The 25,786-nt window shown below is 41.7% G+C and overlaps 1 long non-coding RNA gene across 1 annotated transcript; it reads right to left on the bottom strand.

The window, feature by feature from the left end:
• Positions 1–1,921: 1,921 nt before the first annotated feature.
• LOC103101599 (uncharacterized) lies at positions 1,922–23,248 on the bottom strand. Its single transcript, XR_474612.3, has 3 exons — positions 20,522–23,248; positions 16,283–19,319; positions 1,922–13,455 (listed from the first exon to the last, which is right to left on the bottom strand). It is a non-coding gene; the product is annotated as an uncharacterized LOC103101599 (long non-coding RNA).
• Positions 23,249–25,786: the final 2,538 nt, after the last annotated feature.

Below are 25,786 nucleotides of genomic sequence, written 5' to 3'. Positions count from 1 at the left end.
CTACCCTTTTGTTTTCTCTACTTTCACTCTTTCCACCTCTTTTGTAAATAAAAGCTATTAAAGGTCACTTCAACTTTGAGCAATAATACTTTAAATCATATATTTTAGTCAAGCCCTTAATTTTAACCCTTATACTAGATACAATAAAACAAACTATGAACACAAAAAGGGTACTAAAGATTTGATTATATCTACTAATCCTGTCTAGGAGTTTATTATTCAGTTTAGAATGAGAGTCTGGGGGTTTCTGGAAGACAGGTTGTCAGGGACAAGGATCAGTTTGGGGTTTCAGAAAACATGGCTGTTAGCACACTTCACTTTGCAGCAGCAGTTCCTCCAATTCTTCCCAGCTTTTTCTGAAACCATCTCCTTCCTCATTTCTTTATAGCACAATAGTATTCCATCACAATCATATACCACAATTTGTTCAGCCATTCCCCAAATGAGAGGCATCTTCTCAATTTCCAATTCTTTGCCACCACAAAAAGAGCAGTTATAAATATTTTTGTATGAATGGGTCCTTTTCCATTTTTAAAAATCTCTCTGTGATACAGACCATATTTCTGGTCAAAAAGGTACAGTTTAGGAGTTTTTAAGGCATCATTCTAAATTGTTCCCCAGGATAGTTGAACCAGTTCACAACTTCACCAACAGTGCATTAATGTGCTTATTATTCCACATTCCTTCCAGCACTTGTCAATTTCTTTTTTTGTCATGCTACCAAACCTGATGTATCTCATTAGTATTTAAAATTGCATTTCTATAGTCAATAATGATTTAGAACATTTTTTCATGACTATTGATAGCTTTGATTTGTTCTTCTGAAAACTGTTCATATCCTTTGACTCTTATTATTATATATTTAGCTCAGTTCCCTCTATATTTGAGAAATGAGGCCTCTATCAGAGAAACTTGTTATAGAACTATTTTTTCCAGTTTCCTACTTTCCTTCTAATGTTTTAAATATGCAGATAGCTCTTCCACATTGTGATTTTCCCTATCGCTGTTTTGATTATATATTATGGGTTGGCATAAGAAATTAAATGGGAATTTGGGAGGAGTTTTGCAGAAGCTACAGATGACACTTCAAGGCTAGCAGACAACACAGAAAGTTTTGAAACTAAGAAATGCATAAAATATATTTAGAGTATGGCATTTTATCTTTTAATACTGTAATTTTAAAGTTAAAAGAAGTAAAAAGTTAAAATTAGCAAAAAGAATGCAAAAGCTAACAGAAAACACACAAAGGCTAGAAATGTAAAGATAACCTACATATAGCCTATGAACGAACAATTAACCCAAATTTTACAATAAGCTACTCCAAATACCCCATAAAAGAAATGCCAAAGTGCCAATAAATTATTTTAGAGAGCTAGAGAAAGGACAGCAAGTTAGAGGTATAAAAATAACAAAAGTATTCCGAAACAATAAAAGATCAAGATGATCAAGGGAATCAATAAAAACAAAAGGGAAGGTAGCAGCTTGCCAACACCAGATTTCAGACTATACAGCCACATGATAATCATCAAAACAATCTAGTACCTTAGAAGAAACAGTGGTTGGCCAATGGGAAATTAAGTAACAATATAGAGATGGAAATGACTTCGAGTAACTTAGTGTTTGATGAACACAAAGGCTCAAGCTTTTGGGGAAAAAACTTACTTAACTCACAAAAACTGATCCAAACACTGAGAAAAAGTATGGCAGAAACTAGACAAAGACCAACATCTTGCACTTCATACCAAGATAAAATCAAGATGGATATAAAAAATATAAAATGATCTAAATATAAAAATGATCTAAAGAGATATTCATTGCTCTTGGCTATTATTATATTATAGCTATCATAATAACTATAATATAATATTATAGTATTATATAAGCCATTATACAAGCTATTATAATAAAAATGGCGGTTCTACCTAAATATCTGTTTAGATCAGGATCTGGCCGGTGATATCAAAGCCCACCTTAGTGATGGAGCAACAAGCATACACTCTTTCCTTCTCCCCCACCTGGCATCCTTCTCAATTGTCACTCGGCTGTGGGGCAGCTCACTTCATCTGCCTCTGCCCTGCCCCTCCATACATCCTCCCTGTACACCTCACTTGGGAGTCATGGCCTGCAGGGATTTTTTTTTTTTTTGGATATGTTCTCTCCTTTTTCTCTTGTTATTGATGAAACTGCTTGGAAAGACTTATTTCCCCCTGAAGATTTCTTGGCTCAAATATCAAGAGTTCTGGTATATTTTGTCTCATTTTTGTCATTTTGTTTAAACAAAAGATCTCTGATTTACCACATCACACAGCTCAATTCTTGGGGATGACGTCATTGTTTCCAGGTTTGAACCCTTTTTCACTGCGTCAGTCAGATGGGCCTGACCTTTTTACATTGATTTCTGAGGTTTTTCTGTCTGCTCGTGTGCACGCGCGCGCGCGCTTGTCTATCTGCCTCTCCCCGCGCCGCCCACCCACCATTTCCTTCCTCTATCTCCCTCCTCCTTTCCCTAGGCCCCACCTTCAGCCCAGGACAGGGCTTCAGCCCCTTCGGGCGGCCACCCCTAGGGGTGGTTAGGCAGACCTCCCCAGGGTCGTAAGGGGGAAAGGAAATGGAGAAGGGGGAGGAGCTCCCTGAGGAGACAGAGACAGAGGAAAAGTTTCCTCACTACCCAGGAGAGGCCGAGCTTCCCCGAAGCCCACGGGGGTGGGGAGATAAGAGCTCGAAAGAAGCCGAAAAAGAGAAGGGGACACCCCCTAGCCAGGAAGGCCCCATGTTAGGGCAGGGCGGGGGAGGGAGGGGCTCTGTCTGCCTCCTCCTTCCTGTTTTCAGAGGGCGCTCCTCCCTATGCTACTCCATCTCCTCCACAAACTCCTCCCCGCTTCTTGGCCCTCCTTTGCAGAGGCTCGGTTTATGGAATGGGGGAGCTCGGAGCTCCATCTGTGGGTCTGTCTGTCTTTCCTAACTCTAATCCTCCCTCTTCCTCCGCGTTCCCGAGATCTGACTTCCGGTTTCTGGCTGAGGTCACCGAGTTTTCGTTTCCGGGGCTCCATTGGTCCGAAATGTCCGCATAAACAAGCCGCCTCCTCCTGTCTGCGGTGGTGGGGGAAGGGGGTCCCTGGGGTTTTAGTCCCTCAGGCTCATCGCCCCCTCCCAGAGTAGGTTAACCCCATGCCTTCCTCCAGCGTACCCTGACAGACCGGTGTGACGTCACCAGGCTCTCACCCTTTCCCTTCCAGTTTCCTCTGTTTAGGAAGGGGAGGGGTGCTTCCAGCTGGAGGTCCAGACTCCCCCCTCCCCGGCCCCACCCCACCCAATATCCCGTGTCTGTGTGTGGGTGTCAGCCGCCTCCGAGGCTCCCTCCTCTTCCTCGGACCCCTTCCGAGGTGGGGTCGGGACTGCACCCCAGAAAGCGGCAGCCTGCCCTTCCTTCCTTCTGACTGACACGTTATTAATCCCCTGTACCCCGTCTTACTTATATGTGGCATCGTGATGCATTTTTTCCCTTTCCAGCCGCCCAAGGGCAGGAATCTGTTCTGAACACCTACAATTCCTGCCTAAGGCTTCCGAGTGCAAGGGAAGAGGCCGCCATGATTTCATCTTGGGCTTACACTGGGCCTGGCCAGAGAGATAACGCTAGCAAAACAGGTTCCCAGGGATCCTACACTCCGGAATAGAGAAAGTACTTCAGGCCCAGGCAGCTTAAAAACCCTGGGACGGTGGGTAAAAAGGGAAATTCTTCGTATCTTCTTTCTGGTCTGAAGGCATTTGTGTCTCTCCACGCCTCGTGGGTGCTCCAAAAGCTCCCAAAAGCTGGGTTTACTAGGTTGTTTCTTTGCAAGATTTAATGTGGATGTTCTAGATGATCTGTAGTTATATATGGCCTAGATGGGGCTGTTAACTAACCTTACAGACCGGCCCCAAATCCCATTAGAATGGAGATGGAAAAAGTGAGAGGAATACTGACTACAGTCATCCCTCCATTTCTCTATCGAGCACCTGGGACCTACCCCTTGAACCCCACCCTAACAATTTCCGGACTAGGACTCGGGGATTCCCAGGTAAAGTACCTATTATCAGCCTGTCTACTGGAGACCCCAAAAGTCACTCCACGGAGTTAGTGTCAGGAATTGCCCATCCACCTGTTCAAGCAATCCGCTGGTTCTTTTCTTTTTTCCAATTCCTCATCAATCAAACAATAAAAGCTGGCCAATTTCTGAATCTCCTTTGGCGGGATTCTCGCATACATGCTTGCTTTGCTGAGAAGGCCACATGAATATGCCCTTTGCTTCTTCCTCAGGTTTTCATATCTTTCTGTCGCTCAATTCAACTCTGGGCCAGTGGGATAAGACACTTGGGAAGATAGTGAATGCCACGTCCCGCTGGAGGGCTGGGCCAGTTGCATCAGAGCAGCTGTCAGACTCACTCTGGAATCTTCAAGGACCATTCTTTTTGGAACTCATCTAGTTGGAAATGGAGCCACTTTAAGTACTTCTAGGTTTCATCTTGGAGAGAAAAGATGGAAGACCACCAACCCTACCTCAGAGTGCTGGTGACTTTAAAAAAAACTGGGCAGCCTCCATCTTCTCCCTTTTCTCAGCTCGATACTCTTGAAACTTCAGGTTCTTTCTCCTGAACTAGACCCAGAATCCTCTCATTTAACTGGACTGATTTATTGTGTTCCAAATGAGAGAGCTCATTCACTCCACTGTCCATTGTATATTTCCCTATGCATGCCTTCTCTGACTTCTGTTTTGTTATGATTTGGATATTGAGTTTCCTTGCTGGTCTCTCTTTGTCCATTGTGCAGCCAGGATTCAGTGGAAAAGGGATTAAGCCTTGGATATGGAGCTTGGAGTTCCCCTTCCTCTCAGAAATGACAAAGGAATCAGAAATTAGATGGAACCCAATCATCCCAGAGTTGAACAATTTATAAGGGGAGCAACTGATTTTCTTTTAGCCCAGTGCCTCCAGTCTCTGAGGAGAGGACAGCAGCCTCTGGCTACCTTCTGCTTGCCTTTGTGGTAGGAGTGAAGGAGAAGGAGAGTCAGAAAAGAGGCTAGAATTTTCTCTTCTGCCTCCCTTCAAAACACAACAACTGGCCTCACGATACATGGGCCTCCTCCTAGGTGGGCTTCTTCATATGAGGGCCTCACCCTTATTACACAGATTAAACATTTTTTTCCAACAGCTAGCTGTTAAAACATTTACTAGCACATCAAATGGATTACATGGATAATGTTAACTTTAGAAATATTTTTGAGACAAATGTGTCTTAAGAGGAGAGAGAAGAAAGTTAAACAGGCATGTGGGGTGAAACCTTCTCAGACTACCTACTGAGGGGGCTTTTTAAAAGTTTACAACCACCCGAGGAGCTCCTGAACACGAAGGATGTTCAAGCATGAAAAGGAGGTAAGTGGTGAACAGGAAACGAGGGAACACAATGTCCAAGCAGGAAAAAGGATTAGAGGATCTCTTTGTATATCAGCACCACAAGTTCCACTGTCTGGTTGGGCACTGTCTGTTCAACTAATCTCAGTTGCCAGGAGTTCTGGAATGACTCAAGGTCACCTCTGTAGCTGGACTTAGCAGGGATTTCTGACAACCATACTGTACGTTATTATCATTTTACATGTCACAGTTATTCCATATATATTTTAAATAACCACAGTTAACATTCATCCCTTTTCTGTCATTGTAGCTCCTTGGAGACTCCTTTGATCCTCAGGCAAGCCTTAGTACTAGTGGCAAGCTAACAGAAATTTTCAGAGAAACATGATAAAAGATATAGAGCTTATACACAAACAACAATAACTTAGCTATTCATATAACACCTATTACAAAGGCCAGAATGTTTATAGTACATCAAATAAGAGACCAGAGGATACCTCTCAGAGGGTCCAATCGGGTGATAAGGAATCCTCCCAAAAGACTGGGGATATGGTTCTTGATTGTCTTAAAGATAACCCATAATTTTAAAAATAATAATATTTGGGGTTTTCTCCTATTACATATAAAATCAACTGAGGAAGAAGCAAAGGGCATTTTAATGTATTCTCACAGGAATGAGCCTGCATGTGGGAACCCCTCTCCTAAGAAGAGAATTAGATTAGATTAGATACAAAAATTAGCCAGTTTTTATTGTTTGAAAGATGAAAGAGAGAAAAAGGAAAAAAAAAACAAGATTATTGCTTGAGGGACAGAGTGTAACAGTAAATTCTTGACAATAAGTCCTTGGAGTGACTTTTGGGGTTTCAAGGAGATAAAATGATAACAGTTGACTTCTCTGAAAATGTCTGGAGCCTTTCCTGATGAGATATCAAGGAAAAGTTCCTAGGATTGTTTTCAGTCAAGGTCCAGTTATAATCAAGGCAGGGCAAGTTATTATTCCAAGAATTAACTTTATTCCAAAGTGTCAGAAATCTCTGGAAAAAATGGAAGCTCAAGTAGATTCAGGCGATTAGTAGAATCATTGGTCATTTAGTTTTTATATCCCTTCCTGTTGATCAAAGGGTCAGATGATCTGTCCCCTGCAGACCAAGGTAGCACTGTGGTTTGGAACATGATCTTATAGACTACAGCAAAGATAAGCATTTAGCAAGCACACGCACATTTTGCAGCAAGGAAGATCAAAAGACCAGGGCTGACATGAAAACTGTGCCAAAAAAAACAGTCTTCAGAATTCCTCCCAGATTACCAGGAAGGAGACTAAAAATGTCACTCCAAGGACAGGGGGAAGATGCCTGAATCTTAAGTCTGTCAGCCCGATCCTGAGTGATCATTTCTTGAAAGTGACCAGAGATGTTGACATAGAAACAGCAGGCTTTGCACAAATTCCCCTTTGCACAGTAAGCATGGCATCCAGAGCTCTTCAATTCTGTGACACCATATGCACCAGAGAAGAAAGTTGGTCTTTTACTTCCTTGAAGCCATTGTCAACATGGAATCTGTGTGTGTCAATGTGGAATCTAGAAGCCCTCAAACTTGTAGCCTAGTAAGATCGGTGAACCCCAAGTTTTAGAACTAGCTTGTAAGTTGGAGACCCTAAGCTTGTACTTGTTCCCTGTTCCCATGAGAATCCACCCTGAAGGGAATCTCAGGCTAGCAGTTTCAGACTGAATAATGGACCCCAAGGCAAAGACAAGTCAGGTGGAGCTAAGCCCAAGCTAAGTGACTTTAGTGCAGTAGGCAGTCCATCAGTCTCATAAGTTGAAGGCCCTGAGTTCAATCCTCAAAAGGGAGGATGTGATACAGTCGGAGAGGCTTCTGAAGACAAGAAGAATCACTTAGCTTGGGCTTAGCTCCACCTGACTTGTCTTTTGCCTTGGGGTCCATTATTCAGTCTGAAACTGCTAGCCTGAGATTCCCTTCAGGGTGAATTCTCATGGGAGCAGGGAACAAGTACAAGCTTTGGGGTCTCTAACTTACAATCTAACTCCTAAAACTTGGGGTTCATCAGATCTTACTAGGCTACAAGTTTGGGGGCTTCTAGATTTCATGCTGACACAATTTGCTGTGTTTTCTACACATGTCAAACTCTGCAGACAAATTGTGAGAGGCATTCTGAGCAGTCAGAAATCCCTCAATCCCCAGTTCCTTGCCAGCCCACATACCTGAGTCTACCGGGACTGAGAAGAAGACTGCTCTGGGAGTTTTTAAGGAGAGGCTATCACTGAGGTCTTAGTGGGCAAAGGAAAATGAAAGGTTCCTTAGAGTAAGAGAGGTCAGGCAGTACTCCCACTTTAGGGCATAGTCTAGTCCATTTAGGTGGAAGGGCCAGATAGAATCCCTTGCCACAATGAAAGAAAAATCTCTCAGGTAGGGATACTGAGAAAAAGACAGAACCTGAAAGGGAATATTGAATGGATTCCTCATTCTTCTGGAGTGTCTGCAGACTCTTAGAAGGGAGGTGCCCACAAACACATTCAAATAAGGATTTTTGCCTGATGCTCCATGCCACAGGTATCTCCTATGTAAATTCTATGCCAACTGATTACCTCCCTGTACTGAGTCATGAGAGGCAAAGGAGGTGTTGATAAAATAAAAACTATCTTTGCACTTTTTCTGGAGCTGCCCTTGACAAAATCTCCAGCTATCTTCCCCATGGATTACATTAGTGCCAAGGAGGGTGGCATGTCCTAGGGAAACCTTCCAATCATTACTGCCCCCTCCTTCAATGGGGATGAATGGCTGGGCACATGCCCAAAAGCTATGGTTACACTCGGTACCCACAAGTTCCTTTACCACTATGGTCATGATTTCTGGCACTGATTCATTTGCAAAAAAGCAAAGAAAAAAGGCAGTGGTGTTAGAAAATTGGACATTCGCAAGCACTAGGCTATTTGGTTGGAGGAGAATGTAACCTTAATATTGCTAAGGGAGGAGAAAAGGTTAGAATTGAGGGAAAAATCCCACTCCAGTCTGAAGGAGTGTAACTAATATCGGGGCTCAACAAAGGCCCCACCAGGACCATCACTGGTAATGACCTTCGGTCTCTGGGTTACCATTTCTCCCTTAAGCTATAAAGTGCCCCAAGTTTTGCAGGGACAGGGTAAGAAAAGATGGCATCCTTATGGCTTCCACATAGCTAGTAGTCAGTCAAACTGAGAAGGCTGGTGACTGATTTGGCCACTCTCCACATGGAATGGGTCAGGAGAGGTCACCATCAGGAGGAGGAAGGTGACCTTGAGCTCAGTACCCCTGAGTTGTGGAGGCAATAGATAGGACAAAACCCAAAGTGACAATGATTCAAAAGTAGGGTTCAGAGTCATACTGAATAGCAAGGATGCAAAAGTCGATGCAAAAAGTAAAGCTAAGGGAACAAGGAGAATAGGAACAAGAATAAAGGGCAGTGGCAGAGTATATACTCAGCCTTCATCCGGAGTCTTGGGGCAGTTGTCTACAACAGCTTTCATCTTCTTCTGGTCCTTGAGAGTCCTTTGAAACTCTTCCTTTGAAGTTGTCTTCTTCTGGGCTCAGGTGAACCCAGGGATTCCTTTTAGGGTGTGCTATCCAAGTAGACTCAGTTGTCTTCTTTAGATGTGTTAAGTGGATCCGGAAATCAACTCCAGAGAATTTAGCTTCAGTCCCAGTAGTAATTTCCATCAAGGTTCAAGGGGGTCTTTAAGAAGATGCTCCTGGGGGCAGCTGGGTAGCTCAGTGGATTGAGAACCAGGCCTAGAGATGGGAGGTCCTAGGTTCAAATCTGGCCTCAGACACTTCCCAGCTGGGTGACCCTGGGCAAGTCACTTGACCCCCATTGCCTAGCCCTTACCACTCTTCTGCCTTGGAGCCAATACACAGTACTGACTCCAAGACAGAAGGTAAGTGTTTAAAAAAAAAAAAGGAGATGCTCCTTCCAAACAGACCTAATCTGTGGGGTTCATCAGAGTCAGATGTGTGACTGGGTCTGTGGATAAAGACTGAAAGAACAGGTTATGCAGGTCCTTGGAAGCTTTACATAACTCCATACTGTATTCCTGGAAATCCCTCCGCACTACTGAGGAGTCTTCCCATGGAAGGATAGATATGGATTTCTCTGTGACAATTTAAAAAATTATTTATTTAGAATATTGTTCCATGTCTACATGATTCATGAGATTTCCCACCCCTCTTGCCTCCACCCTCCTGTAGCCAATGAGCAATTCCCCTGGGTTTATTCATATATCCATGTATCATTGTTCAACACCTACTTCCATATCACTCATATTTGTAATAGAGTGATCTTTTAATACCCCAATCATATCACAAGGAAAGAAACTTCTAAGACAAAAAAGGATGATTGAGGATTTGAGCATTTCTATCACTCCTGTCTAGGACACTGAATGGATGCTTGGGGATCCATTGTTTACTCTAAGACAAGTCAGTTTGGGACTTTCCCTAAAGGAACAAAGACAAACTCGGGGCTCCTCAAAACCCAGCTGACAATAATAATAACAAAATGGGAGAGAAATACCATTCCAGATAACTACAAAATGCATAAATTGTCTGGGAACTAAATTCCACAAAAGACTTGTATAGATTCAATTATAAAACATCCCTTAAAAAAGACAAACAAATATTGCGGGGTGAATATTCAATGCCCCTGACTGGATCATGCCAATATAATAGAAATGATGAAACACTTCAAATCCCAATTAGTTTAAATACTGAGTCTTGAGAAATGGTCACAGTATTTGAATTGCATATTTCCATTGGGTTGGAACTAGTTACCATATTTTACATAATGATACCTTAAATCAGGGGTCCCCAAACTATGGCCCATGGGCCCCATCCAGCCCCCCGAGGCCATTTATCCGGCCCCCACTGCACTTCCAGAAGGGGCACCTCTTTTATTGGTGGTCAGTGAGAGGAGCACCATATGTGGCAGCGCTGCTCAGGTACAGTACTACTTCCAGTAACATAATCCTTTGCGTGGCGCCTTGTTCTGAGAGTAACTGAACAAAAACGAGGCACCGTGCAAAGGAGTATGTGGCTGCTCGATGGAAGACATCAGCATGGTAAGCGGCAATCTGGGGGAGGGGATTTTGCACTGGGTTTTGCACTATGTGCACTGCTGCCCGGTATAGTGGTGGAGGTGATGATGGGCCTGTGCAAGGTGTGAACTTTGGGTGTGGTTGATTGAACATTTATTTGTATGGATACTTTTATGCCAAAGGGGACTGCCCCCTAACGGCTTTTTGTCAATGTTGTGTTCAACAATTATTGGTTTTATTCTTTTTTCTCTTATCCTCACACTACTGTAATCTTTTAAGTTTATTATGTTTTTAGGATCCTTTTGGGGAAAAATTAATTTTTCCAAAATGATCACACGAGGGAATGTAAAAAATAGACTCGAGTACAGGACTACAATCCCCATGAGCCTTTGCTCCACTTCCCCAGAATGCCTTGTAATCTCACCTGGGCCGAGATCGAGAAGGTATTTAAGCGGATTCAAAGGCTGTTGAAGGTCTCTTGGCTCTTTTTGGACTTCTGTTTGGAGCAGGCTCGTCTCTTGCGTGATGTGAGGTTATTTTGTCTAGGCCTCTGGCCTAGGCACATGTTTCTTACTTGTATGTTCCTTAATCTTTAGCCTTTAATAAACCTCTAAAAAATATAATACTCCTTGCAGAGAGAAACTAATTTCAGATGCCTCAGTCTCTCCATCTCCCCTAAATCTTAATCTTTACATATGGAAGAGGTCCAGATGGAATGCAAGACAACACTTCCAGGCTTAGGGAGAAGTGAACTAAGAACATGTATAAAATGAACAGCCCCTGAATAACCTGAGTACTGTCTCTGACCTACCCGTGTTTGTGATAATGGTTGGGACTTCCACATAAGAGCCTGTATGCGAAAGAAAATAACTTGTGTCTTGTCACTATGATAGTGAAATCACTTTTTTTTTAAACCCTTACCTTCTGTCTTGGAGTCAATACTGTGTATTGCCTCCAAGGCAGAAGAGTGGTAAGGGTTAGGCAATGGGGGTCAAGTGACTTGCCCAGGGTCACCCAGCTGGGAAGTGTCTGAGGCCAGATTTGAACCTAGGACCTCCCATCTCTAGGACTGGCTCTTAATCCACTGAGCCACCCAGCTGCCCGGAAATCACTTTTAAAGATTGATATAATATTAATGTAAGGTCACCAAGGAATTCACTTATGAAATTCCTAAATGAACATTCAAGTCAGTATGGAGTTTTATTGTGGTTTAATTACAATGGGAGTAAGAAAGAAGGAGAGGGAGAGAAGGAAAGAAGGGGAAAAGGAAAAAGGTTAACTCTACCTTCTGGCAGAACCAGAGGGAGTTTAGGCCTTGGAAGGCCAAGATAGAGAAGGGAATCAGTCCTTTCACTCATGTGACCGATCTGAAGGAAAGCTGCCTGTGGGCCTCCTCCCTGCTCGAGCTCCTAGCATGAACTGCCGCCTAGCCCTGTCCACAGGAAGTGAGCGATCTCCAGAGGCTGTTCTCTACCTCACTACCTGTGCCTCACAAGTGCCAATGGTGGTTCAAGCTTGACTTAGGACAGCCCAGGTGGGCAGTCAGTTATTTCTGATTTGTCATCAACTAGCACATACCCATGTAGTGTGGGTGTGCACAATTTTGGGTGCTAGACCAAGCAAAATGTAGATTTAAAAATCACATCACCTATATAAGCTGTCCTGTAGTGTCCACCTGAGGCAGCTTCCACTAGGGAAGTCTGTCCCAGCTGGTAGATTCTTTATTCTTTATCAATCAATAAATAACGGTTCCAATAATTGAATTTTGGGGTGTCCAGATTCGTTTTATGAAGCACCCCACTTCAATTGGACAATTCCAAGGAACAAAAGAATTTGGGGATCCTCTATACCATTTGGGGGAAATCCAGGGGCAGGGAAAGATGATTGCCATCACTATAGCTACAAAGGAAATGGGAGTGTTCAAACTACACTGACAGGATACAATCAAGTCTGGGAAAGGAATCACAGCTAGAGGCTAGACTGCTTACAATGGATACCAAAGAATGGTTCCTGCCCAGGTGTGGGTCTTCTTGGGAAAGGGTCTCTCATACAATAGGGGAGACCACCAAGACAAAGAGGGCATCTCTTAGCATCTGCTTAGTCCCACCTAACTATGATTATCATTCACCTGAGGGTCCCCCACTCAGTCTAAAACTGCCAGCCTGAGATTCCCTTTAGGGTGGATTCCCAGGGGAACAAGGAACAAGGATAAGATTTGGGGTCTCCAGCCTACAAGCTAGTCCTGAAACTTGGGTTTCATCAGACCCCACTAGGCCACAAGTTTGGGATTCCTAGATTCCATGTTGACATAACCATGGAAATGTCAATCAATCATGTTTGCCTATCCTCAGTTCCCCAAATTCTATTGTTCTTTATAGTATCATCTAGTGGAATGTTCTTCTCAGAGATATTGTTGCCAGCATGCCAGAGCCTTTGGCTCTGTGTGGTTTTGGGGAGCTTGACCTCTGTGTAATGGCCAAATATTGAACACTATCTCTTTTCTGATTAAAAACTTGGTTTCTCTGATTACTTTAGTAGTTCTTTGTTTTTCCCAAGTTCACATTGTCTATGCATGCTTTCTGTACTAGGTTCTCCAGAGGATTCTCCAGAGACCCCCATGTTCTGTCATTCTTCAGAGAAATCATCTAGCATGGTGCATTCTCCCAGAGATACCAACCCCAGAGCCCTAGGGTGTTGACCCTGAGTAGTTTGTATTCAAAGGATTGCCTACCTAAGAGATCAGGTGAGCTGGAAGCTCTGGAAAACACAATAGTGGCTTGTCAGAGTTAGCAATTTCCTAATCAGCCCTGCTCCCAAAATGTATCATAAACTGTTCTGGTTTGTATGTAAATTAGAACCTGACTTCAACTCTTGACCATTTGCTAAAAAGGTTAATTTGGAGGTTACCTCCTTCTGGAAGGCTGGAACATGACTGGGGTGAATATGTCAGGATGATGCCATTTAACCTGAGGGTTGTAGTTTCCTATAAATAAGAGGTTTTTCTATAAGCTGGAGCTTTCTCTTGGCCATCTTTCTCTCTCTCCCTCTCCCCCTCCCCACTCTCAAAAAGAATTGCATTTGAAATGGCTTCCCAGGTCCTTAAATAGTGGCTAAAGAGGGTAAACCTTGATATTTTCAAGGTCCCCTTAAATTTGCACTTTACACAGATGGTTCCCTGCCTGGGAAACCAAAGCAGAAAGTGTCTTAGTTTGCTTATCTGAACAAACTATTCATTCGCATGGACAAATTAAGTCTCTCTCATGCTTCTAAAGAACCTTAGTATTGAAAGAGCAGTGAGAAGGCTGATGCAGAGTTGTTCCCACAGAGAAGGACAGCCTGAGGATCTCCATTTTGTGAGTATGAATTAGGACCCAAGTGAAAGGTATATCCCTCTCTAAGCTTATATAGATGAGATGCAGGCTTGGGCCAGGGGAAGCAAATGGAACCTGATTGTGAGTGTGTTTTAAGGAGAAGCAGGGATTGAGATGAGGATTTGTATCTAGGTTAGAGAATAGAAAAAGAGCTGAGTTGAAGAATTCCCCTGGATAAAGGTCAAGCGTGAGAATTAGCCAGTGTGGTAAGCAGCTTCATATAATTTTATCCAGTTTCCTTTGTTTATAGATAGAATGGGAGGGCTGAGATAGGCTGTAGGCAGCTTGTTAGGGGCCAGGATCTGTTGCTTTAAGCAAGAGGAACCTCTTAATGATGGATTGCTTGGAAATTGGAGTTGATAAACCCATAAGAGAAAGCCAGGTAATTGCTGCACTTTGAGGTTCTGTGTGTGTGGTTTGTGCTCTGATTAATCCATGAGATAGCCTTGGCTGGTAAGTGTAAGGTGTGAGTAATACTTTGTAAGATATCTCAGGCTTGAATCTGAGAGTTGTGAAGATGGGATTAACTCTCCTCTGCCCATTTTTAGATTTAATCACCAGAAGTGTATACACCCCACTTATCCTTAAGTGGAGGAGGTCTGTGACCCATGTGTACCAAAGTGGGTGATGAATCAGAAACCACTGACCCTGGGCAATCCTAAGCAAAACTATAGACTATAATTGGTCCCCATAAAAGTAGAGGAAAGCACAGGAAGTGACACAAAGAAGCATCTTTAAAAGGAGTTACAACTTCCTGTGAAGTCAGTTCTTCCGTTCTTCAGAGTTCTGAGTTTGAGTTGGGTCTTTCACCTTGGAGGAGCTCTGGCTGAGGACTGCTTTCTATTGGGACTACCATGTGGGTGAGTGAAAAAGGCTGCCTCCCTTCCTTGGTTTGTTCTGAGAGGGACTAGCCTCCAGTGGGGCCCCTCATTTTGGAGGAAGCCTTGTGGCTAAAACCCTTGGTTACTTGACCCTTAGGCCCTTCAGCTGGGGCTTCTGGAGCTCTGCCAGAGTAAAACCAGGGCCAGGGCAAATAGTATAGCTCGTTAAGCTAGATTTCTTACTCTGCCCTTTCACGTTTCTCTACTTTCACTCTTTCTATATTTTATTAAAAAATTGCTAAAAAATCATTTGGAATTAATTAATTCCTGGCGACCACACTGATAAATTTAGTCCAGCCCTTTTATTTTTACCCTTTACATTCTGGCCCTTACAGAGTGAACAAAGTAGGGATTGACTCACAGGAGAATATCAGGCAAGAGAGTAAGTGAATCAGGGGAAAAAGTCAGCTGGTCTGGATTGAGCCGCTAACACTGGTGAAGTGGGACATACTTCATACAGTAACATACAGACACCCAGAGATTCGAATTTTAGGAACCGTTTATTACAGCCTGCCCAGCGGGTGTCCACCCTCTTAATAGGAGTTTCCTTGAACAAAAGGTAGGCACAGAATTTATAGAAGTACAGAGGGACAGGAAACCTTCCTTTGGTGCACACTCCAAAGGAGGGAATTGGAAGTTTTGAACAAATCATGTGTGTGTGTGTGTGTGTGTGTGTGTGTGTGTGTGTGTGTGTGTGTCCTTATAGGGATTTTGCAGATACAAGCAAACAGAAGCAGACTGTTTATGCTTTTAGCAATTTTTCAGGATTCCAGTGTTATTACTGGAGGCATTCCTTGCTGCCATAAATTTAACCCTAGGGTGGAATGTGTCTGAGTCCCTGGGGAAGCTGCAGCTCCAGAGGAGACTTGGAGGCACTTCCTGGGAATATGGTTTTTGTCTACTTCACTGGGCTGGAGTTTTTAGAGTTGAGCCCTCACTGGTCCATGCATTAAACCTTGAGGTTTGAGTGACTAGAATACTGGTTTGTAAGATACCTCAGACATGATGGATGAGTCTGAAAGTTAGCAAACTAGGGACTGGGTTAGTGAGTAATCAGGCTCTCAGTCACAGAGTGAATGAATTGGGGGAAAAAATTAGCTGGCAAAATATCTGGGCTGGGAAGTTTGGATTGAGCCACTAATGCTGGCCAGAGATACCCTAGGTATTCATGGGATATGTAAGGAATTAAATTTTATGGTTGGACTAAATATATGAGAATTTTAAGATAATACTGTGGTCACTGATTTAAAAATATTGTAGCTCAAGTCAGATTGACTTTCAGTAGCTTTATTTACAAAGAGGTAGAAAGAGTGAAAGTAGAGAAGTGTAAAAGAGGGTAGAGGAGTCTATCCTATCACACCAAATATTTGTTCTGGCGCATGTTCAACCCCAACCAGAGGGCCTGGTGGTAAATTAAACAAGGGTTGCACCCATACAGCCTCCTCCATGAAGGGGAGACCTCTCTGGAACTAATCTCTCCAGAAGCCAGGAAAAGAGGGTCAGCTTCTCACTCACTCTGGTCAAAGCTCCAAAGGAGAAGATCCAGGAGGAGACTTACCAGAAGCAGTACAAGATCCAGAGTCACAGGTCTTAAGTCGTAGCTCCAAGCCCAGTTCCAGTCCAAGATCCTCCAACCTGAAAATTCAGGACAAAGACCTTCTACACAGGAAGTTCATCAGCTTTTATAGTCTCTTTTTATGTCACTTCCTATCCTTTCCTCCACTTTATGGGGACCAACTGCAGTCTTTAAATTTGCTTAGCACTGCCCAAGGAGTGGTCAGTTGCTTCCACCCACTTTAGTAAGTGGCTTGCAGACCTCCCCTACTTAGTGTTAAGTAGGGGTGTGTTACATTTTTATGGTTGAGACTGAAATCTATTAATTTGGTGGTCACCAGGGATTTAATTTCTAAATCCCAAAATTAATTATTAAAGTAAAATGTAAATTATGGTAGTTTTATTTACAATAGAGGAAGATTTAAGGAATGAGAGAGAGAGAGAGAGAGAGAGAGAGAGAGAGAGAGAGAGAGAGAGAGAGAGAGAGAGAGAGAGAACTCCGGCTTCCTCTGAGCCAGGTAGAAATTCTAAGGCCCTAATCAGGGAAAAGAGTCTCAAGACAGTGGGCCTTTCTCAGAGGTTTACACCTCCAGAAAGGCAGGGTCACTAAGTCAGCCTTTCACTCACCAATGATGACCATCTAAAAGAAAAGCAGTCTGAGGTCTCCTGCATGAGCTCGTCCAGGGGTCCAGTTCTACAGCCAAGTCCAAGTGTCTGTCTTCCAGTCTCTCCTCAAGTGTCTGTCTTCCCTCCAGCTCCGAGTCACTGATCCTTCACTCCAAGGCTGGGTGACTGATTGTCTCTTCAGTCTTTGTTTCCTCTATTTAAAGACCTTTTTCTCTTGTGTCACATCCCCTAAATTTCACATCTACCAATCACAGCAGACGCTTCTCTCCAGGACTGCCCACTCTTTCACACGTGGGTCACAGACCTCCCACTCAATGCATGAAATGGATGTTCATACCTTTTTGTGGTTAGTTATACCTTTTGTAGTTAGTTAACACCTTTTTATAGTTAAAATGGGTAGATCTACTTAAAATACTGAGTTACCACCTTTTGGGGATTAAAATCTAAAAATAGATTGTGGATTACAATTCAGTTTTACCAATAAAGGAAGAGCTAAGTACCTTCATTGTTATAATCAGGAGATAGCTAAATCCAATCTTCACAGATAGGATAGACATTCTAACTTTTGCTGATAATTGAAACCCTAGGGGAAAAAAGACATGAGACAGAAACAATCTGCAACAGAGGAGAGACAGCAGAAGGCCACCATAAAAAAGGCCTATTAGAGTAGGAGAGAATAAGCCTATATCTTTTGGAAGAGCCCATTGGGATTAAAATTGCAAGCTTGGAATAAATCTTCCTGTTCTGTGGTTTATGATAGGAGAATCCCTATTAAATATTGTTTAGTTTTGGCAGGAACAGAATTGACAGTGAGAATAATCTTTTGTGGCCTCAATTTGGAACTTCAGCTTGGTCTGTGAAAAATTATATCTGACCAGTAGAAGAAAGATTAGAAATGATGAGCCTTATTAAGCCCTTATTCTTTTTTTTTTAAGCCCTCACCTTCTGTCTTGGAATCAATACTGTGTATTGGTTCCAAGGCAGAAGAGTGGTGAGGGATCGGCAATGGGGGTCAAGTGACTTGCCCAAGGTCACACAGACAGGAAGTGTCTGAGGTCAGATTTGAACCCAGAACCTCCCATCTCTGGGCCTGGCTCTCAATCCACTGAGCTACCCAGCTGCCCCCTTGAGTCCTTATTCTTATACTTCAGAAACTTTTGAAAGCTGTAAACAATTAACAACTGAGAAATATTCTTTCAATTCTATTGGCCCAGATATGAAGTACTCCTTTTGTACATGACCCTGATGATCAGAAAAGCTTCTTGGCAAATACTCAAATGGGAATGCTAGGCTGCTTTGAGGTAGCAAGGAGGTTGGGATTAATCCCAAAATTAAGAATTTAATGCCAGGATATAAAATGGCAAAATATGACCTTATATGGATTTGTGATAGTGGAATCAAAATAATTCTAGACACATTTACCAATACTGTGTGTATACCCAATGGGTATATTTTAGAACTTCACATCCAATGACCTATTTCTCTACTAATGTTACTGAGTTAAAATATGTGCAAGGAATGTAATATTTGATGAGGAAGAATGTATTAGATCAAGTTGGAGGGCTTCTAGCTTTTGCCCAGTAGTACATTGTTGAAAATTACTTTATGGCTGGTACAGGTAGGTGGCTCAGTGGATAGAGCACCAGACCTGGAGATGGGAGGTCTTAGGTTCAAATGTGCCCTCAGACACTTCCTAGATGTGTGACCCTGGGCGAGTCACTTGACCTCCACTGCCTAGCCCTCACTGCTCTTCTGCCTTGGAACCAATACAGAGTATTGATTCTAAGCCGGAAGGTAAGGGTTAAAAAAAAAAAGAAAAGATTGCTTTAGGGCTAAAGTAATACTTGACTTAAACTGGAGGTTTGCAATGGCCACTCAAATTGCAATGCAAAATTCTGAGTCCTATTCAGTTTCTGAGTTTCAATCCAAAATAATTAGGTGGACCAAATTACAAATTAATATGCTGCCTGCAATAAAAACTTGTGAACCGATTTCTGAATTATTGGATGGGCACCTCACCATATCGTTTGATGGGATAGCCTGGTATTTTCCTGTGTCACTGCCTGGGCCTGCTCTATATTTGACTACATTCAACTCCATGGCATCCAGCCTGGTGCTCTAGTGATTGTGCAGTAGCTTGGATCATCTGAGAATCCATGACGATACACTTTTCCCTCTTGGAATTGCAGGACCTTACTATAAACTGGCAAACAGGAAACCACAGATTACGCCGTGGAGGTAGGACAGAGGAAATCTTTTGAGGCATACACAGCTTTGTGAATATATTTAAGAAAAGAAAAAGGAAAAAGTACTATAAATTGTGTTTATATGAATGCTTAAAAAGAAATACCTTCCAAAGTTGTATTACTTGTATGCTTTGGTATTCTTTCATTTATTTTGCGTGGCATTCGAATCTGTGAAAAAGAAAAAAACATACACGTATCATCTTGCCAAACTGGAACCTTATTTTGTATAAATAGAGAATCAGAGTCTGAGCCCAGCTTTGAAGTCAGGACCTCCTGTCCCCAGGCCTGGCTCCCTATCCACTGAGTCACCCAGCTGATTGATTTTTAAGAGTTTAAAGACTTTGATCCCAATGACATTTTTGCAGCTTGCCCTCCTCTTTCTTATGAGCCTCAGGCCCTCGTCACCAATTCCTCATTGGATATTTTGAACGGAATATCCCCTAGGTATCTCTTCAACTCAAAACAGAAACTTTTTCATTCAAGTGACCCGAGTTTGGGTTTTAATGGTTGGCATATATTGAAGGAATCTTTTTGACCAACTCATCTGTTCTGTCTTGAATGATTGTTCACCGCCATATTGTAATTTGTGTAGCTTAACCCTTCCTTTGCTACACACCTAATCTTTATTGAACTTTTCCTTAGAGTTTTTTCAGGGCTGAGGGTGGGGGTTTTCTTTTAGTGTGAGTGAATATTTTGATAGTCGTGAGAATAAGTGCATTTCAGAAACATTTCATACATGACCTATTTTCTTACACGGTATGGTTTATTATTTTTAAGCCCTCACCTTCCATCTTACTGTGTATTGGTTCCAAGGAAGAAGAGCAGTGAAGGCTAGGCAGTGGGGGTTAAGTGACTTGTCCAGGGTCATTCAGCTAGAAAGTGTGTGAGGCCAGATTGCAACGCAGGACCTCCCATTTCCAGGTTTGGCTTTCAATCCACTGAACTACATAGCTGTCCCCTCTTACTGTTAATAAGAATGTAATTTCATGATGCCAGTAAACTGAACTTTTTTTAAAAAATGTTTGTTTTCATATTAATATTTATGCTTTTTCTCTTACTTAGATGGCATGTCACATGATTGTCTACTGGCTAACTGCCGATGTAGCTGTGGCAATATGGCAGCTTTAATTTATAAATCATTACAATTTGCTTGTCAAAGTGTAATGTTGAACATATTAGCAAAAACGACATGTATTGATAGCAAATGGATCCTTTTTGGGACTTCACTTAGCCAGTCCACTTATTATCCAGTGAGGAATTCTACACACAGTTTAAAATGTACTCTAGGTGTGTGGATCATGTGTATACATAGATGTACATGTATGTAATCATTCCTCTGGATCAGGTTACGTTGCTTCATCTTCTCTTACCTTATGATAGCAATGAATGTGTCTGAAGGGCATCTTCCACATGGACAAAGCTTTGAGGCAGGCTGCATTTCTGAAGTGAAGTGGGCAGTGATGGTTCCGGAGAAGAGCTGTCCAACGAAAACCAAGCTAGTTGTGACCCCTGGAGGTTTCTTTTTCCCTCCTATTACACGGCCTAACTTTGCTGCCCACGTTAGTACTTGGTTTATCTTGAATGAAGTCTGGCTGAAGCCTTTCCTTGTACTGCTAAAGCAAAATCTTGTTTCAATTAAGCTTTATGCCAATCTCAGTGTGGCCAATGCAAAACAAACCCCCAAGGGCTGACCAGACTCCTGTTTTGTACATATGGAAAATTGTGCTCCTGTATGTATACTTGCTGCAGTCATGGAGTCCAGCCCCTGGGGAGGCTAGACAAAATGAAGAGAGGCTGATTCTTTCTTTAAGAGGACTGGACTGATTAGGCAATGGAAAGCATTAATACGAGGGCTGCAAAGAGCATCACAGTAGAACTTCAAGAGCCCCAATGTATTTTAGCATGCCATGTGTCTTTAAGGATGCCATCAAATGTCTAGAACGGAGGATGCCATGTTTGATTTGTTGAAAATCATTGTCTTGATTTTTTCAAACAAAATTTGGAATACAATGAAAAGAGTTTGTCATGTTGTATTAAATGTCATGGAGTGGCAAATTTTCCTCATGGAAGTCCCTCTTTAGGACCTTACAAGCTGTATATGTTTTTTTTAAATATATTTTATTTGATCATTTCCAAGCATTTTTCATTAAAGACATAGATCATTTTCTTTTCCTCCCCCCCACCCCCACAGCCGATGTGTAAATCCACTGGGCATTACATGTTTTCTTGATTTGAACCCATTGCTATGTTGATAATATTTGCATTAGAGTGTTCATTTAGAGTCTCTCCTCTGTCATGTCCCCTCAACCGCTGTATTCAGGCAGTTCAAGCTGTATATGTTTTAAAAGAGATAAATTGGAAATTCCTATTTTAGGAATTGTGCCTAAATATGGGCCTCCTTGAGAACATTGAAAATCTGCCTTGGAGTCTACAAAAGAGTTCCATTTATAAATGTAAACAAGTCTTTTCTTCCATAGTTTTAAAAAAATCTTTACCTTTCATCTTGGAAACAATACTAAGTATCAGTTCCAAGGCAGAAGAGCAGCGTTGGGGTTGACTGACTTGCCCAGGGTCACACAGCTAGGAAGAATCTGAGGTCATATTTGAACACAGGACCTCCTGTCTTCAGGCTTGGATCTCTCTCCACTGAGCCACCTAGATGCCCCACTCTCCCATAGCTTTTTGTTGGATGTTTTCTCCTTATATGAACTTGAACAATTCTCTGCCAAAATTATCTTTTAATATGAAAGCAACACACACACACATATTTATATAATGTTTAATCTAGAATTCTTTAGTTATGGCTTCAATATTCTACCCTGGAAATGTCAAGGTGGTCACACCATTGAGCTCCTTCCATATATGCATGAAAACGTTGATGTATAAACACACAAATATGTACTTGTTTTCACAACTTTTTATTTACTGTGTTTATTTACTGGATAAAATGTAGACCTCTCCTGAAAGCCTCCATCATGATAATCCTTGAGCAGTTCATTATTTTGCTGACCAAAGAAGATTCTGTAATGTTGTGACCAAATGACCTAAACTCTCTTTTCCCCTAATTCCTGTATACCCTCAAGTTATTGTCAATATTCCTTAGTTGTTTGGGTTTGAGTAAAATGTCTTAGAAATGTTTTGGTTAAATTCTTTTCACAAACAATTTTCTGTGAGAAAGTTACACCTCTAAGAATGATGTAGTATAGAAGAGCTTATGATTGGCCAATGATGTGGTCATGTTCCCTTTAGTTGATAGAGAAAACTTTTCTCTATATATTGGCATGGCTTCTCAATAAAAGTTGAACTTGTGGCAGATCCCTCATTTCCCCTCTGTGCCTATCAACTGATTATTGGAACTCGTGCCTATTCTTCTATATTTGCATCTTTCACTCTTGCTTACTCCCGCTGATTCTCAGGGAGCCTGAAACTATCTTCCTCACCAACCTTTCCCTGCCAGGACTTAGCACGTCCATCCTTGAAAACGTTCATCTACATCTCTTTTGCCTTTTATGACTAAACCTGAAAAGATTCTCTACCATAGGTGCCTCCACAACCTCTCCTCTCACTCTCTCAACCCCTTAGAATCCAGCTTCTGTTCTCATCATTCCAAAGAAACTGCTCTCTCCAAAGTTACCAATGACTCATTTAAGTCACTTAGTTGTCAGATACAATGGCTTTTCTCAATCCTCATTTCCCTTGACCTTTGACACTGTTGACCACTTTTTCCTTGATACTTTGCTCTCTGGGTTTTCTGGAAACTTCTCTCTTCTGGTCCTCCTCTTATGTTTCTGACCATATGAATGTTCCATCTCTCAATCTCCATTACTGGATCCTCATCCAAATCATACTTTCTTACCACAAGGCCCTCTTCTCTTCTTCCTCTACAAAACATTATTTATGGGGATCTCATCCCATGAATTGAAGCATCATTTCTATGTTGATGATTCTCCAGTCTACCTATCCTGCCCCAACCTCTCTACTGATCTCCAATGTCCCATCTCTAGCTGCCTTTCAGACTTCTTGAACTGGACTCTGGCAGACCTCTTAAACTCAATGTGTCTAAAACAAAATTCATTCTCTTTACCCCAAGTCTTCCCTGCTCCTACCTTTCCTATTACAATAGAAGACAATACCCTCCCTCCACTCCTTCATGCTTGCAACCCAGGATTTACCCTCAACTCCTCACCATCTCTCACCCACCATAGCCAGTCTCTTGCCAAAGCTTGCGGATTTTACCTTTGTGCCCCCTTCTCTCCTCTGATTCTGTCACCACTCTGCTACAAGTCCTTCATCACCTTGCCCTTGGCCTATTGCCTAGCCTGCTGGTGGGTCAGGCTACCTCGACTCTCACCCTGATGCCATCCATCCTCCATTCAGCCCCCGAGTGCTTTTCCTAAAGTGCAGGTCTGTCCAGGTTACCCCATCACTTGATAACTTCCAGTGTCTCCCTATCACCTCCAGGATCAAGTACCAGATCCTGACTAGCATCTAAAGCCCTTCAAAACCTAAGCCCCTCCTCCCTTTCTTTCTAGCCTTCTTACAGCTCACTCCCTGCTGTGTACCCTCTGATCCAGTGATCCTGCCCACAAAGCTGTTCCAGAAAGGAGACACTCCAATTCTCAGCTCTAGGCATTTTCTCTGACTACCCTCCCTGCCTAGAATGCTCTCCCTCCCCATCCCTGCCTCCTGGCTTCCCTGGCTCCATTCAATTCCCACTTACTATCTCATGATCTACAGGAAGCTTTTCCCAATAACTCTTTATTAGAACACCGATCCTCCCTTAATTATGTCCCATTTATCCTGTGTATAGTTTGTTGGTACATATTTGTTTACTTATCTCAGTTCCTTGGAGGCAGAAACTATTTTTTGCCTCTTTTTGTATTTCTAGCACCTACCACAGTGCCTGGCACATAGTAGGCCCTTAATAACAACTGCCCAACTGATATTAATGTATAAATGTGTCCATCTTTAATAATAGGATGTATGGTCCTGAGATCAGGGGCTGTTTCATTTTTGCCTTGTTCTCCAGAACTCAACATATAGTCTAGAATATAATAGAAGTCTAATAAATGCTTTTTAATTTAATTACCATTAAAAAAGGAGTATAGTTCCTTGGTGACATCTAGTGCCCAGAATCAGATCTTACAGGAAAGATTAATTATAAGAGCACCAGAGTCTTCTCTTCTCCAGGCTAAACACCCCAGCTTCCTTCAATGGATCCTTCTATGACATAAACTCAAAGGTCTTTACCATTCTTCTCTGTTCTCCTCTGAATGTCCTATAACTTATCAATGATTTTACTGAACTCAGGTGCCCAGAACTCAATATGACTCCAAATTCCCATCTTTTGTACCAATCCTTTCAATAGTATTCCAAATAATTGACTATCCAGCAAATACCTCAAAGCCTAGAGATGAACAATTCATATCTGAAAACTGGCCCTATGGTAGTCAATCAGCTACTGTTTCTTTATTCCTTTGATTGAATAGTGTGTTTGTGGTGGGGAAAAGGGACACCTCTTTTTCTGATTTCAGGAAACTGTACCTGCCCTGTGAGCTTTTGAAATTCATCCTCCTCCCTATTCAGAAAGCCCCTGATCTTTCCTTCAATTATATATCAGATTACCTAATATTGCTTAATATACTCAATCTTTTAATGCGTGAAAAATCTATCCCCTCTTGTATTCGGGGTCCAGTACCAAGCTGAGAGAGGCTTGCTCTCAATTTATTAAGCAACTGGTATGCACTACTTAATAAATCAATATGCTCAGAAGCTCCAACCTTTGTTTCCACAATTATTTCAAATTCCACCTGCCACAAACCTCAGGGGATTTTTATTTACATTTTTCTTCTTCTTAGTGATTTGGAGCACTGTTTCTCATGGTTTGTAATTCTTCTGTTGAGATTTGTTTGTTCCTATCCTTTGTTCACTTACATGTTGGGGAATAGCTTTTAGTGTTTTATATATATATATATATATATATGTATATATATATATATACATATATACATATATATGTATATATATGATATATGTGTACATACACATATATTTATAAATTTATAAAATAAACTATATATTATAAAATTTAAATTTATAAAATTATAAATTTATAAAATATATAGTAATCATTTATGTAGCTTAAAAATTAAATCCTTATCAGAGAAATCTTACACAAAGATTTTTTCCAATTCAACTACTTACCTTCTTATCCTAGGTACATTAATGTTGTCTGTAAGCATTATAAGATGTAAAATGAATAATTCTGATTATATTAAATTAAAAAGCTTTTGAACAAACAAAACCAATGTAACTAAGATTAGAAGGGAAACAACAAACTGGGGGAAATGTTATAGCAAGTTTCTCTGATAAAGATCTCATTTCTCAAATTTATAGAGAACTAAGTCAAATTTAGAAGAATTCAAGGCATTCCCCAACTGACAAATGGTCAAGCCCCATGGGAAATCCTTTGTTTGCCGGGATGAGACCATAATAGTCATAATAGTTATAGAAAACTAAAATTGATCAAGCAATTTTCAGATGAAGAAATCAAAGCTATCAATAATCATATGAAAAAATGTTCTAAATCACCCTTGATTAGAGAAATGAAAATTGAAATGACTCTAAGGTACCCC

Source organism: Monodelphis domestica, chromosome X (genome assembly GCF_027887165.1).
Source record: "Monodelphis domestica isolate mMonDom1 chromosome X, mMonDom1.pri, whole genome shotgun sequence".
NCBI lineage: Eukaryota > Metazoa > Chordata > Mammalia > Didelphimorphia > Didelphidae > Monodelphis > Monodelphis domestica.
Note: the sequence above shows the minus strand (reverse complement) of the source record. Positions and strands in the feature narration are given on the sequence as shown.